A 14831-nucleotide genomic window follows, 5' to 3' on the forward strand; every position below is an offset into this window, starting at 1 on the left:
CGTCTTCTTTATCCATTCCTCTGTCGATGGACATTTAGGTTGCTTCCATGTCTTGGCTATTGTGAATAGTGCTGCTGTGGACATAGGGGTGCGTGTATCTTTTCGAATTAGAGTTTTGTCCGGGTATATGCCAAGGAGCATCCACATTGTGTGCCTTAATCTCTGACTGTGCCAGGCCACAGCTTCCTCTAACAGTGCACCATAACTACACTGGAGATGGTCGCCAGATTATGTACACTAATTCAGTTAATCAAAACATGCTTGAGTTTCGAGCTGCAACTTCACCATTACCGCTCCTGCCCTGCCATTTTTTAAAATATTTATTTATTTATTTATGGCTGCATTGGGTCTTCGTTGCTATGGCACAGGCTTCAGCAGTTGTGGCACGTGCTGCCCTGCCTTTTCATTTGTTCTTCAAAACACACGAACTTCCCACACATAGTTGCTGGCTGAAAGCGAACTCGGTACAGCCAGACTGGCTGTTTCTTCCTGGGGCCAAACTATATAGGTTGCCTGATGTTAAATGTATAGATATTTATCACATCACCAGTTTCCCTGTACAGCTTTTAATCATGATGTTATCTCATTTGAGTGTTACTCTCAGATTTCTGCACACCCACGTTCTTTTCTAAAACCTCCTGTTTCCTTCACTATATTCACTTGGGATTTTTTGCCTCCAGCTTCCAACTGTACCTTGGCCTCTCAGGTTTAAGATCAATCATGTATCGTTTTTCCTAGCCCTGCTCTGAAATATCCCTAAATGAAAATGTTAGTCTCAAGCCTGAAGCTTTGATGGCTTTGGAACAACAATCAACCTATGTGTACGTGTACATTCGTGTGCATGTGCGTGCATGTGTGCATGTGTGTGTGTGTGTGTGTGTGTGTGAGCCTGTAACTTGTGTGGCTGATCCAGACAAGCCCTGTTTACAAGTTTATTATATTGACTTTCTCTGCTTAATTTTTAGCCCTCTAGTATTCCACACCTCCATAAATTCTCCCTTTTCTACAGCATCTAATCTAGTAGGATATCTCATTCAAGTCCAAACATTTAACTACTTCTCCTTCACTTGGGAAAATTGGAAACGGCCTGGAACTAACTTTGCCTTAATATTCTTGCCTGGTCCCAGCATGGAGGACTTGAGCTAATAAGTAGCCAAAGAAACTGCACATGGCCTCAGGTCCTTCTGAATCCAGCCATTCGGTACAGCAACATTAAACAGCTGAATTAAACACCTGGAATTTAGGGGATAATTATGTTTAACTAGAAGTATCAGCTGTCTTCACTAAAGGCAGACACTAAGGACCGGGAATCATCATTTCCCCCTCCTTTAACTTATAGAAAGGAGATTTGGCCATCTGTTACTCAAGGGTGTTTGAGGGCAGACAAATCTGGACCTTTGTGATTTTTTTTAAAAAATCGTATTCCAAAACAACTTTCCTGCTCCCAAGGGATTCTGCACGCAAGATGCTGACAGTTTACTGCTCTTTAGCAACCCTTGGGACTCACTCTGTGATCTTCAGCACACAAGTGATTATATTCAGAGCAGTCCAAAGATAGCTTGCTGCTCTCCACGTGCATTCTGCTGTTAAAGCCAGTCATCAGTATTAACGTGTGCTATACCTCTTCCCAGAACACAACTTGGAAATTTAGAAACATGTCTACGAGTTTGAATTTTCCCACTCTTATCTTATTGCATTTCTTTGCATCTTGTTAAAATTTTCCCACTCTTATCTTATTGCATTTCTTTGCATCTTGTTAAAATCTATTATACGGACCCAAGATCGTGAATTTTCTTTTCACCTTCATTAAGTACTTTGGAATTTGCTCTTTCTTCTGCGGAAGGTAACTCATAGATGCATACCTTTCTACAAAACACTTCAAGGATCTTGAATTATTTTATAAACACCTTTACATTTGGTACATAACATGGCCATCATTTTCATAGCTGTGTAATATTCCATTGGGTTGGAAATCTATCATTTACTTAAACATTGCTTTAGTATTTGGCATATAGGTTATTTTCTGGATTTTGTTATCATATATAGGGTTGTTAGGAACATCTTTGTAATATAGTTTATGTCTTTTTTTAAGATTTTTTTGATGTGGACCATTTTTTAAAGTCTTTATTGAATTTGTTACAATGTTGCTTCTGTTTTATGTTTTGGTTTTCTGGCCACATGGCATGTGGGATCTTAGCTCCCCGACCAGGGATCGAACTCACACCCCCTGCATTGGAAGGCAATGTCTTAACCACTGGACCACCAGGGAAGTCCCTATGTCTTCTTTCTAATTATTTGTTTTGGATAAATTCCCAGAAATTGAATTACTAGGTCAAAGGATATAAATATATATTTTTTTTTAATAAATTTATTTATTTTTGGCTTCATTAGGTCTTAGTTGCTGTGCTCAGGCTTTCTTTTTAGTTGCAGTGAGCAGGGGCTACTCTTCGTTGCGGTGCACAGGCCTCTCATTAAGGTGGAAAGGATATAAATATTTTTATGACTTTGAGTGTTTACTGACAATATCTCTTCCATAGAAAATTGTACCAATTTACAATTCCACTGAGAGTGTATGAATAAGAACATTTGTCTTTTTTTTTTTTTTTTGCGGTACACGGGCCTCTCACTGTTGTGGCCTCTCCCGTTGTGGAGCACAGGCTCCGGATGTGCAGGCTCAGCGGCCATGGCTCACAGGCCCAGCTGCTCCGCGGCATGTGGGATCTTCCCGGACCGGGGCACGAACCTGTGTCCCCTGCATCGGCAGGCGGACTCTCAACCACTGCGCCACCAGGGAAGCCCCTAGAACATTTGTCTTTTTTAACAAGTATTTGTAGTTTTAAAAGTTCACTATTCTCAAGTTATTAAGCAATGGCTAGCATCCACTTCCCACGTTAAGTCCTTTGTTTGTTTAATGTCTTAATATTCTCTTTTGGGGTGTTCATATGATGAAGGGCAAGTCTAGACAAAGAAGTTCTCTGATTTATTTAAATGTTCCGTGCCTTCCCTAGCTTAGAAATGTTGACTGGCTACTACAGAAAGAAAAGCATAAGGAATTGCATTTAATTGAATGAACAAACATCAATTTTTTTAATTTAATTTTTATTTTATGTAGGGGTATAGTTGATTTACAATGTTGTGTTAGTTTCAGGTGTACAGCAAAGTGGTTCAGTTATACATATGCATATATCCATTCTTTTTCAGATTCTTTTCCCGTACAGGTTATTACAGAACATTAAGTAGAGTTCCCTATGCTATACAGTAGGTCCTTGTTGATTATCTATTTTACATATTCTAGTGTGTATATGTTAATCCCAACCTCCTAATTTATCCCTCCCCACAGCCTTTCCCCTTTGGTAACCATAAGTTTCTTTCCAGAGTCTGTTTCTGAACAAATATCAATTTTAAGTGATTTTGTTTTCAAGCTTTCATTGATAACAAACACTTAATGCATTTTTACTTGAGTATTTCCTGAAAACTACCATATATGTGCCAACAAGTTTTGTTTGGTTGGTTTTTTTGCTTGGTTTTTTTAACCAAGAGAGAATCAAAGTAAAAACTCGAGAATTTTAGTTTAGAATCAGTGATTTCCTGGTTCTAATAGAACCTTGATAAGGACAGAGCAGAGTCCTTTCAAAGTCTCTTCATTTAACTTCTTGGAAAGAATGCGATGACGGATTGCACACATGCTCCAAAAAAGGAAGGTAACAGTCTGTGTGTCATCCCCTCCTGAGCCATGTGAGAGTCATTCCTGGGGAATAGAGAATTTTTCTCAGGGAGAATGGCCATTTCTCACTCATAATGACAAGCTATCAGATTTACCTGCAAGTTAGTTCGGAATCTGACTGCAGTCTTTACTTTTTTGTTGTCAGTGTTGTGTGTGTGTGTGTGTTTAATATTTATTTATTTAATTTATTTTTTTGGCTGTGTCGGGTCTTAGTTGCAGCATGCAGGATCTTCGTTGAGGCATGTGAGATCTTTCACTGTGGCGCGGGCTTCTCTCTAGTTGTGGCGTGCGGATTTTCTCTCTCTAATTGTGGCACGCAGGGTCCAGAGCTCGTGGGCTCTGTAGTTGAGGCACGTGGGCTCAGTAGTTGTGGAGAGCGGGCTTAGTTGCCCCGCAGTGTGTGGGATCTTATTTCCCCGACCAGGGATCAAACCTGCGTCCCCTGCATTGGAAGGCAGATTCTTTACCACTGGACCACCAGGGAGGTCCCAGTTTGTGTGCTGATGTCAACTTTCTATTTTGAAATAATTATAGATGCAAAGGAAGTTACAAAGAAATGTACATGGATGTCCTATACACCCTTAACCCAGCCTCCCCCAATGATAACAGCTTGTATAACTACCATACAATATCACAACCAAGAAACTGACATGGGTACAATCCATAAAGCTTATTCAGATTTCACCAGTTTTACATGCACCCATTTGTGTGTGTGCAAGTGTGTATGTGTTTGGTTCTACACAATTTTATCGCCTGTTTAGCTTCATGTAACTACTGCCACGTTCAATACACGGAACTATTCTATCACTGCAGAACTCTCGAATACTGTCCCTTTATAGCCAAGCCCGCTCACCTCACCCCCCTCACCTTGCCCCACAAAACCTTTACTTTTAAAAACAAACAAAGGGCTTCCCTGTTGGCACGGTGGTTAAGACCCCGCCTGCCAATGCAGGGGACACGGGTTCGAGCCCTGGTCTGGGAAGATCCCACATGCTGCAGAGCAACTAAGCCCATGTGCCACAACTACTGAGGCCATGTGCCACAACTACTGAAGCCCGCGCGCCTAGAGCCTGTGCTCCACAACAAGAGAAGCCACTGCAATGAGAAGCCTGAGCACCACAGCGAAGAGTAGCCCCCGCTCGCCTCAACTAAAGAAAGCCCGCGTGCAGTGACAAAGATCCAACACAGCCAAAAATAAATTAAATAAATTTATTAAATAAATAAAAATAAAAACAAAGAAAATATATCATTGAGGCCGTATCAGTTTTTCTTTCTACTAAAACATACTACAGCTATCAAACATTTTTTTTTTTGCTATTTTTAAATCGCGGTAAAATATACAAAGCATAAAATTTACCATTTTAACTATTTGTAAGTGTACAATTCAGTGGCATTAAGTATATTCACAATGCTGTGCAATCATCACCACTCATTTCCATAAATTTTGCATCATCCCAAACAGAAACTCTGTACCCAATAAACAATAACCCCCTATCCTTCCCTCCCTCTAGCCCCCAATAGCCTCTGTTCTACTTTCTGTCTCTATAAATTTGCCTATTCTGGATATTTTCTATAAATGGAGTCATACAATATTTGTCCTTGTGTATCTAGCTTATGTCACTTTGCATAATGTTTTCAAGTTTCGTTCATTTTATAGCCTGTATCGGACATTTTAAAGGATTGTTTTGTGGGGGAAAAATATCTGATAAGCCGGTAAACATACTTTCCTGTGTATTGCATTTTTTAACAGAAGTTTTCTAAAGCTGTGTGACGTTGGCAAATCACTTCATCTTTCTGAGCGTTCATTTCTTCAAGTGTAACAGTAAGTGGCATATTTTATATCTTAATGGCAGGTATGTAAAAATAAGATTGCCACTTGGTAGCAGAAGCTGCTGCTGAAGAATCATGAGAAAAAGAGAGGGTACAGGCAAATTCAGACAAAAGCTCCATGATAAAGAGCAGGTAGGGACTTCCCTGGTGGCGCAGTGGTTAAGAATCCGCCTGCCAATGCAGGAGACACGGGTTCAAGCCCTAGTCCAGGAAGATCCCACATGCCGTGGAGCAACTAAGCCCACGCGCAACAACTACTGAAGCCCGCGTGCCTAGAGCCTGTGCACTGCAACTACTGAGCCCGTGCACCACAACCACTGAGCCCATGTGCTGCAGCTACTGAAGCCCGTGCTCCACAACATAAAGCCATCGCAATGAGAAGCCCACGCACTGCAAGGAAGACCCAACGCAGCCAAAAATAAAAAATAAATTTTAAGAACTTAAAAAAAAGGAAGAGCAGGTAGCTCACGAGGAAGAGAGAATGGCTGTTCCCTAGAGCTCCATCATTATGTGAAGCTCCTTTCATTTTGAGTCTATTTTGAGTGAGTCTCTTCCTTTCAACCACACGAGGTAGCTAAAAGCAGTTGGGAAGTAGGTTGAAATGTCATTTCTAGAAACAAGTTTTCCAAAGGAAACATATGTAAGAAGTGCAAAATTGTATTCCTTTTCTAGGACTTAAACAAACATTAACAACACCTCAAGTAAAAAGAATAGTATTTCAAGAATAAGGTGAAAGGCGTTTCTGCTCGTAAAGAAGGGCACAGGTGAGTCCAGACGTGCGCACCTGCTTCATTTCCACGCATGCAAGTTGTAAAATAATTATGTTTTACGCCAGTGAAGAGAATTAAATGAGGGTGCTTCGATTTTTAAAACAACAACAACAGACTGACTAATTCAGTTGATCTGGTGGGTCAATAGTGCGTTATATTCAGATTCTTTTGAGCAATATGATGTTATTGTCAGAATATAAAAATGTCAAAAAGTTCCCTTTTTTCTGATGTGCTGGGTCTAACTTACATCTAGTTGTAAAAGCTTTTTAGCATAATAAGATACCCTCCCCAACCTGTCGAATAGCTTTTGAGTCAGATCTGATTAATACACGGAAAAGTTTAAGAGAAAGGCCAAAACTTTGTTAATTTGTTTTGCTAAGTAATACCAGCACCTCAGCTGAAACTCTTCATTGATTCCTTTTAAATAAAATTAAACCAAATGTACCCAAAGAAGCGTCCATAGCTTAAACATTATCCACTTCAAATCTAGATCCAAATATGAATCAATTATTTTCATTGTTTTGCGTGAGTTCCTTTCCTTCCTCTCCTCACTGCATCTTCCTTGATTCTTCAAGTGAAAACCAAGGAAAGGTGGATTAAAAAGTAGAATACCTCAAAATCTTCCGAGGGGACAATCTGAGAGTCTTTTTCCCAGAGGGACCGTTGGAACCTATAAAGGGGACCCCTAAGATGTCACGTGGTATTCTCTTCCCTCCTATTTGGAGGCATTTGCTATTTTACTTTCCTCTAAAAGTGGTCTCCAGCTCAAACATCTGGGTTATTCATAATGGCTGTACACATAATGGCTCTCTAACCCTAGTCCCAGCCTCTGTAATGCCTGCCACTGGGTCTCCAAGACCTTCCCTCAAATCCACCTCCCCATCGCCTACCCCCACTGAGACAATGGAAGCCACCACCCTTGTCTAGATTCTAGCAGATAAAGATGTCTTTCTGGGACTTCCCTGGTGGCCCAGTGGTTGGGAGTCTGCCTGCCAATGCTGGGGACATGGGTTCGAGCCCTGGTCCAGGAGGATCCCACATGCTGCGGAGCAACTAAGCCCATGTGCCACAACTACTGAGCCTGTGCTCTAGAGCCTGAGAGCCACAACTACTGAGCCCACGTGCCAAAAAAAAAAAAAAAAGATGTCTTTCTGACATCCCAAACTCTAGAAAACATTTTGCTATTGAACCATGCTCTCTGGGGTTTTGAACGCTAACATAAAAGTGATACTCACGGTCCTTCAGCTGCACTGAGGTTTGCCTGGTTTCCCTAAAGAGCGTGAGGAAATTTGGACTGAGTTCAAAACAACTGACTCTCAAACTAGCTTTGGGAACATAGCTCTTCTAGAGTTTGGGGATTCCTCGTGTGTGTGCATATTTTTAATAACACTTATAGATACTAATTAAATGTAATTCAGGGAAGAAGTCATCTGTTTTTTGAGATAATGAATTTAATTTTACTGGAATTAAATCTAATTTAGTTCCATAAAAAATAATTTATTGATATGAAAACTACATCAACTGCAAAATTCTAAGCATAAGTGGCCACTCTATTTCCAAACATTAAACTTTAGATGAGAAAAAAAACTAGGTATAGCTAACATTTGCCATGAAGACAGCCCCCCAAAACAATGTTTAGCAGAAAAGTGGAAATGTTTGTGTCAAAAGCACCAACCCTCTTGCTCCTTTCCTACTGACTTCATTACTAAGACAAAACGTAAGCGATTTATAAATCTGTATTTATACAAAAAAAGGTAGTCAACTAAAAGTTTAGGCTAAGAATAGAATGAAATTATTTTGGAGGGCTGGTTGAGAAGGAGGGGCTTAGTTGCATTGCTTGTCTTTAATCCATACACACCCTCATACTGACTCATGGGACATGGGAGTGGTGGGAAACAGTTCCCAGAGAGCTGAACAGGGGCCTAGCCCAGACCCACTTGACCTTTCCCTTAGCAGCAATTCCACAAATAAGCCCATCAGTACCCACCCTCAGGCTGCCCCATTTGCCAGACCAAAGAGAGTTTAGGGGTAGAAAGAGTTTAAGCAGCCTCAAACCTCTTCTTTAGCCCCATCCCCAAAACATTGAGACAAACTATTAAGTTAACCTCCTCCTAGGCTGACCTGGGTGCTTTATCTCCAGCCTGCATCCCCTCCTGGCCCTCCTTGTGAACTGGGTCACAGGGCCAATCTCTGCTTTGGTCCTCATTCCTCATCCTGGTCCTGATATAGTTTATTCTATAATCTAGTACAGTCTTTCATCCTTTTTTTCTTTTTCCTTTCCTTCCTTCCTTCCTTTTTTCCTTTCATGGTGCCTGTTACGTAGCAGACACTAGGAAAGCACAGGGGACAGAGAAGTGAGCAAAAATAAATCTGGTCTCTCACCTTATTGTTTAATGGAAAAGATATATAATACTTACATAATCACACCAATAAATGTGTAACTGCTACTTGATACAGGGTCAGTGAAGGAAAGTTACATCATACTAGGAGAGCATAGAACACAAGGAAAAGAGGGCTATTCAGTGGAGACTGAGATGTGGAAAGTATGTGGCAGTTAGTTGATTTAGGAGAAGCTAAAAGCATTCCCAGCAAAGGAAATAGCATGTACAAAGGCCCTGAGGTGGGAGAGGGCATAGCCTATTCCAAAACAATATAGCTTGAGTCAGGAAACAAGGGATATTTGTTGAGAGATGAGGCAGGAAAGAGTAATAGGGGTCAGATCTTGCAAAGCCCTTGTGGAAAAGGTTGCCAGATTTACCAAATAAAAATACAGGATGGGAACTTCCTTGGTGGTCCAGTGGTTAAGACTGCATTTCCACTGCAGGGGGCGCGTGTTCGATCCCTGTTCGGGGAACTAAGATCCTGAGTACCGCATGGCATGGCCAAAAAAACAGGATGCCAGGTTGAATTTAATTTCGGATATGCAATGAATAATTGCATAGGATATATTTATACTAAACAATTATGTGTTATCTGAAATTCAGATTCAACTGGGCATCCTGTGTTTTGTTTGGCAGCCCTACTTGTGGGTCAGGTAAGGATTTGATCTTGTTCATCCTGAGACCAAGGTATTAAAGTATTTTAAGCAGAGGTGGCATAATCTGATTAGAATTCTAAATAGCTACAGATTGGAAGGGGGCAAGTGGAGAAGCAGGGAGACAAGGAAGCAATTACAGTGGCCAAGTCTTGAGGGGTGGCAGTGGAGAAGGAGAGAGGTGAGCCACTGGAGCGAATTTTAAAAGATAAAATCAACAGCACTTGGGATCTACTCGGGTCCCATTGCTTTAGATACCTTCCATGTGCCGATGAGGCCCAAATCTACATCTCCAACCTGAGCCTCTGCCAGGAATGCCAGGATCCGATGAGCTACCCACTTATTTGGCATCTCAAACGGAACACAGTCAAGATAGAACTCTGGGTCTACCTCCTCAAACCACTTCCTGAGAAATCATCTCCTTCCCCGTGTCAGTAAAGAACATCCCAACCCACCTGGTCCCTCAAGGCAAACATGCCCTTAATTCCTCTCTTCCTTTCACTGCCACACTCAATCCATCCGCCATCCTGTTGACCCTACCCACTAAATCCCATCCTCAATTGGTGCATTTTTTTTCTATCTCCACTATTAGCACCTACCACAAACCACCATCTGTTGCATCTAGAAGAATGCCAGAGCCTCGAGACTGGTATATCTATTTCTACTTTTATTCACCTCTGAACCATTCTCCACTTGGGAGCAAGGATGATCTTTTCGAAACAGAAGTCAGACCTTAGCTTAAAACCCTTCAATGACTTCTTATTGCATTTAGAATATGCCAACTCCTCATCCAGCTTACAGAGAGACCTACAAAATTAAGGTCCCTGCCTGCCTCAATCTCATCATCATCTAGTCTCCCCCTCACCTGACCCCTTCTTGTCCATCAGATCTCAGTGGATAGGTCTCATCTTTAGGGAGACTTTTCTTGAGCAGATTGTCTCCCACCACTGGATTGCGAGCTCTCTGAGAAGAGGAACTTCCCCTGTCTCCTTCGCTGCGGAATTCACAGCTCCTAGGCCCTCATCAGTATTTGGGAAATGAACAAATGCATTGGTACAGTTTGGATCTGGGAGACAAGGGAGAAGATTCAGGGTTTTCCAACCAGATCTGAAGCCCTGTCCTGCTCTTGGTTCACCCTGATCCTCAGTCTAGTGACTGGAAACTGCTTCCGGTGGCCAGACCTTTCTCAGGGTGTTTATTCATTCACCTGCCAGCACTCCCTTTTCCAGAGCTCTGGTCACTGTTCAGGGCTCCTCTGACTTCAACTTGGACCCCTGGTGATGACAAGTTGCCCAGCCCAAACTCTTCCTGAAGATTGTTGGATTCTGTGAGCATTTGACTCTGCCCACCCATCTAAAACCCCTCAACCCAGGTCTTTTCTCCCATTTCCCTATCATCCTATTACAATTAAACTACAAATGCTTGCTTGACCTCAAATTCCAAACACAGCCATTGGGTTTTGGCATTCACTGGGAGGGCACTAGCATTAGACTGAAATGTATACAGATTATGAAAAAAGAGCTTAGATTTTTCCTTTATCTCTGATATTTGCTGTGGGAAACATCTTCAGAGGTGTCTGCCTGAGTGCCAGTAATATTGTCCAGTTCATTTCTGTGGCCTCAAACGCATTTTGAGATTCTAAAACTGGAAAACATAACTCAGAGTAACTTAAACCTTTATTTAAGCACCATTAAAACTTCCATACAGGGCTTCCCTGGTGGCGCAGTGGTTGAGAGTCCACCTGCCAATGGAGGGGACGCGGGTTTGTGCCCCGGTCCGGGAAGATCCCACATGCCGCGGAGTGGCTGGGCCCGTGAGCCGTGGCCACTGAGCCTGCGCGTTCGGAGCCTGTGCTCCGCAACGGGAGAGGCCACAGCAGTGAGAGGCCCGCGTACCGCAAAAAAAAAAAAAAAGAAAAAAAGAAAACTTCCATATAATGTGCAGATTTGGTAGAATATTTATATCTACCATCCATCCTGTTCTCAGAATGGTGCTTCTAGAAATGTTCCTTTGGCAAAGAATTTACTATATCCCATTCAAGCAATGCACAAGTCATCAACTGGCAACCTTCCATGAAGAATCTATAATGGGTAACATTCTCCCTTTTGAATATGGGCAGGCATCCCTACTATATAATTAGGCTTATTCATTGTATATTTATCACCTGATTCTATTCTAGGAATTGAATGTGAGAGGCAGTATCTTCCCCCAGCCTTCATAGCTAGGCAGCCAAGTGGCATAAACATGACAAACAATCCAGATACAATGAACATCCACAGCTCACATTAAAATGTACAGGGTCACAGCTGCCTTTGAAGACCAGCCCTTAAACGTCTCTAACCAGTGATGGATAGCCAGGCCTTGCTCTTGCATCGATTCATCTTGGAAGTGGAACACTTTGACCCGTTCTTATCTTAGGCTAGGTTGCAGAAGACTCCTAGTGCCCTCATTACAGCTGGTGTCCTTCCAAAAAGGACTGCGATCTTCTTAGACTCAAATTTATGGACAAACATGCCAGTGCAGTTCTGGGTTTCTCGATCTGTTAAGTCTTACTTTATCCTAATGGGTCAAGTGCACTTCCCATTTATTACAATGGCTTGCCATATAAGGGTGATTTATTCAACAAGCATGTATTAAACTCTTTATATGGATCAGATACAACTGCTGGTGCCATGAATACAAAGATGTAAAGTGATTCGTTCAATCAAATGGCACATTTTTTACTGAGTGCCTACGAAGTGCTTGGAAATGAGGATGCATAGGCAAGTAGGACAGATAGGGACCGGCTACCCTCAAGAAGCTTATGATACAGTGGGGGAGCCTAGGTAATGAGCAAATAAATAGATAAAATAGTTTAAAACTGTGATGAAAAGGAAACAGATAAATTGAGTTGGGGGGTGGGGTGGGAGGATGGACACAATTTAGTTCATAACACTAATCCAAAAAGAGAAAGAGACAAAGAAAATTTAAAGATCTATCTCCAGTCGCATAATCTTTTCTAGGGCTAAAAATAAGAGTCAGAGTTGTTCCAATTAGCGTCTGTAAGAAGTTCAGTAGCCTTCCTAGAGCAGCTGTTCTTTTCCTTGCCCTAAGGTCTCTTGGGTACCAGGAAGGTGGGGCTTAGTTTTCACTTCCAAGGTGAAAGCCCTCCCACGTTTTCTTCCTATTTTGACCCTCTCAGGGTCTTTACACCTAGTCCAGACTCCAGAACTCAGGAAAGGTTGCTCCATCTCTCTTTTCTGGAACCAGGAACTTTGATCTCACCCTTCCCAGGCAGGTAAACTTGATCCCTATACTTGCTCTTCAAGTGCAAGTCTGAGTACAACCCTTGGGAGTCCTGAGGCCCTTTCAGAGAGTCCATGAAGACAAACTCTTCAGATGTTATTTTCCTTTTGGGTAATACTACGGAGCTCTTTTGGTATGGTATGACATGTGATACCACAATGGACTGAGTGCAGAAGCAGATATGAGAATCTAGTTACCTTTTATTAAGCCAGACATTAAAGAGATTTGCAAAAATGTAAAACAATGCCACTCTTCTCACTAAATTGTTTCTCAAATTATTTTTTATAAAAATGTTACTTATGTTTATATAAAGTTATTTATTTATTTTTTTGACTGTGTTCGGTCTTTGTTGCGGTGTGTGGGCTTGTCATTGCAGTGGCTTCTCTTGTTGCGGAGCAGGGGCTCTAGAGCTCAGGCTCAGTAATTATGGCACATGGGCTTAGTTGCTTCACGGCATGTGGGATCTTCCTGGACCAGGGCTTGAACCTGTGTCCCCTATATTGGCAGGCGGATTCTTAACCACTGTGCTACCAGGGAAGTCCTATTATTTATGTTAACATGTTTACATTTATTATTTTCAAATGAATAAATACATATTTCTCAACTCCCCACTTTTAATTTCTAATACAGTTAATATCAATAGATATACCTCATAAAAACAGAAGCTTTTTGCAGTCATCGATAATTTTTAAGAGTGTAAAGGAATCCTGAAATCACAAAGTTTGAGAACCCCTGTTTTACAGTCTTCAACCTGAAGAAGAGGGAAAGCACACGTACAGAATTATGAGTGAACTTTCACTCTTTATTCATTAGTCCCCCAAATATTAATGGGACAGGCACTATGCCAGATACTAGTGATAAATCCAGAGTCCCTTCAAAGGAATAAACGTAATGGGGGAAATACATGAGTAACTGGGCTTTTCCAGTACTGGATGTACCAATAACACAGGTGCCCTGAACCAGACATTTAATCCAGTCTCAGTCAGGGAAGACTTCCTGGAGGAGGAGGTGTCTAGCCCGGCATCTCAAACATGGGCAGTAGGTGCAAAACACGGTTCAGTAGAGACTGTGCTGAGAGAAAAAGAAAGGTTTCACAGAGGCCAGGATGTCTAGGCTGAATCACTGTATTTCTTTTCCAAATAACAAAGGGGCCACAAATTCAAAGTCAACCTCCTTAGGCACTTTGAAAAAAAAAGACCTATTAGGGCTTCCTTGGTGGCGTAGTGGTTAAGAATCTGCCTGCCATTGCAGGGCACACGGGTTCGAGCCCTGGTCCAGGAAGATCCCACATGCCACGGAGCAACTAAGCCCGTGCACCACAACTACTGAGCCTGCGCTCTAGAGCCTGTGAGCCACAACTACTGAAGCCCGTGTGCCTAGAGCCCACTCTCTGCAACAAGAGAAGTCACCGCAATGAGAAGACCGCAAACCGTGACGAAGAGTAGCCCCCGCTCGCCGCAACTAGAGAAAAGCCCACGCACAGCAACAAAGACCCAACGCAGCCAAAAAAAAAAAAAAAAAAACCTATTTTCCTTATTAAGAACTTACAGTAGGGAATTCCCTGGCAGTCCAGTGTTTACCACTCCATGCCTCCACTGCAGGGGGTACAGGTTCCATCCCTGTTTGGGGAATTAAGATCCCACATGCTGCATGGTGAGGCCAAAAAAAAAAAAAGAATTTACTGTAGGCATTTGATTCTTTCATAATAGCTGCAAAATCTCCTATCTCCTGTGTTATAAGGCTGTGGCCACGAGCAAACACACACAAGGTGATCCGTGTGGATGCTTAATCTAAACTGATGTGGAGGCATTTTGCTTTGTGATGTAGCACATAGTACATATCTGTTAATAATTGCCTATTTACGTGGTTTCGCCCTAAGAACATGCATAATTTATCTTTTTTGAGTTTTTATATTGATTGAATCAGTCATGTTTATCTTAAAAATCTCTCCCAGAAATGGTCTTGCCAAAAATTGCCCAGAGGGATCTTGAACGTCACCTGCTTCATCAGACAAGTCTGAATTTCCTGTAACCTGGAGAGATTTCCCCGCGGCTGCTCAGAGAGCCAGGGGGGACAGACAACCCGGGAGGCCCAAAAGGCCGCAGACTAGACCTTTGTGGCGGGTTCTGAGAAGCAGGGGGTATTAGGCATTTCAGTTAGGTACAGCACGTTATGAAGAGTTAATCTG

Source organism: Neophocaena asiaeorientalis, unplaced genomic scaffold (assembly GCF_003031525.2).
Source record: "Neophocaena asiaeorientalis asiaeorientalis breed wild unplaced genomic scaffold, Neophocaena_asiaeorientalis_V1.1 scaffold30, whole genome shotgun sequence".
NCBI lineage: Eukaryota > Metazoa > Chordata > Mammalia > Artiodactyla > Phocoenidae > Neophocaena > Neophocaena asiaeorientalis.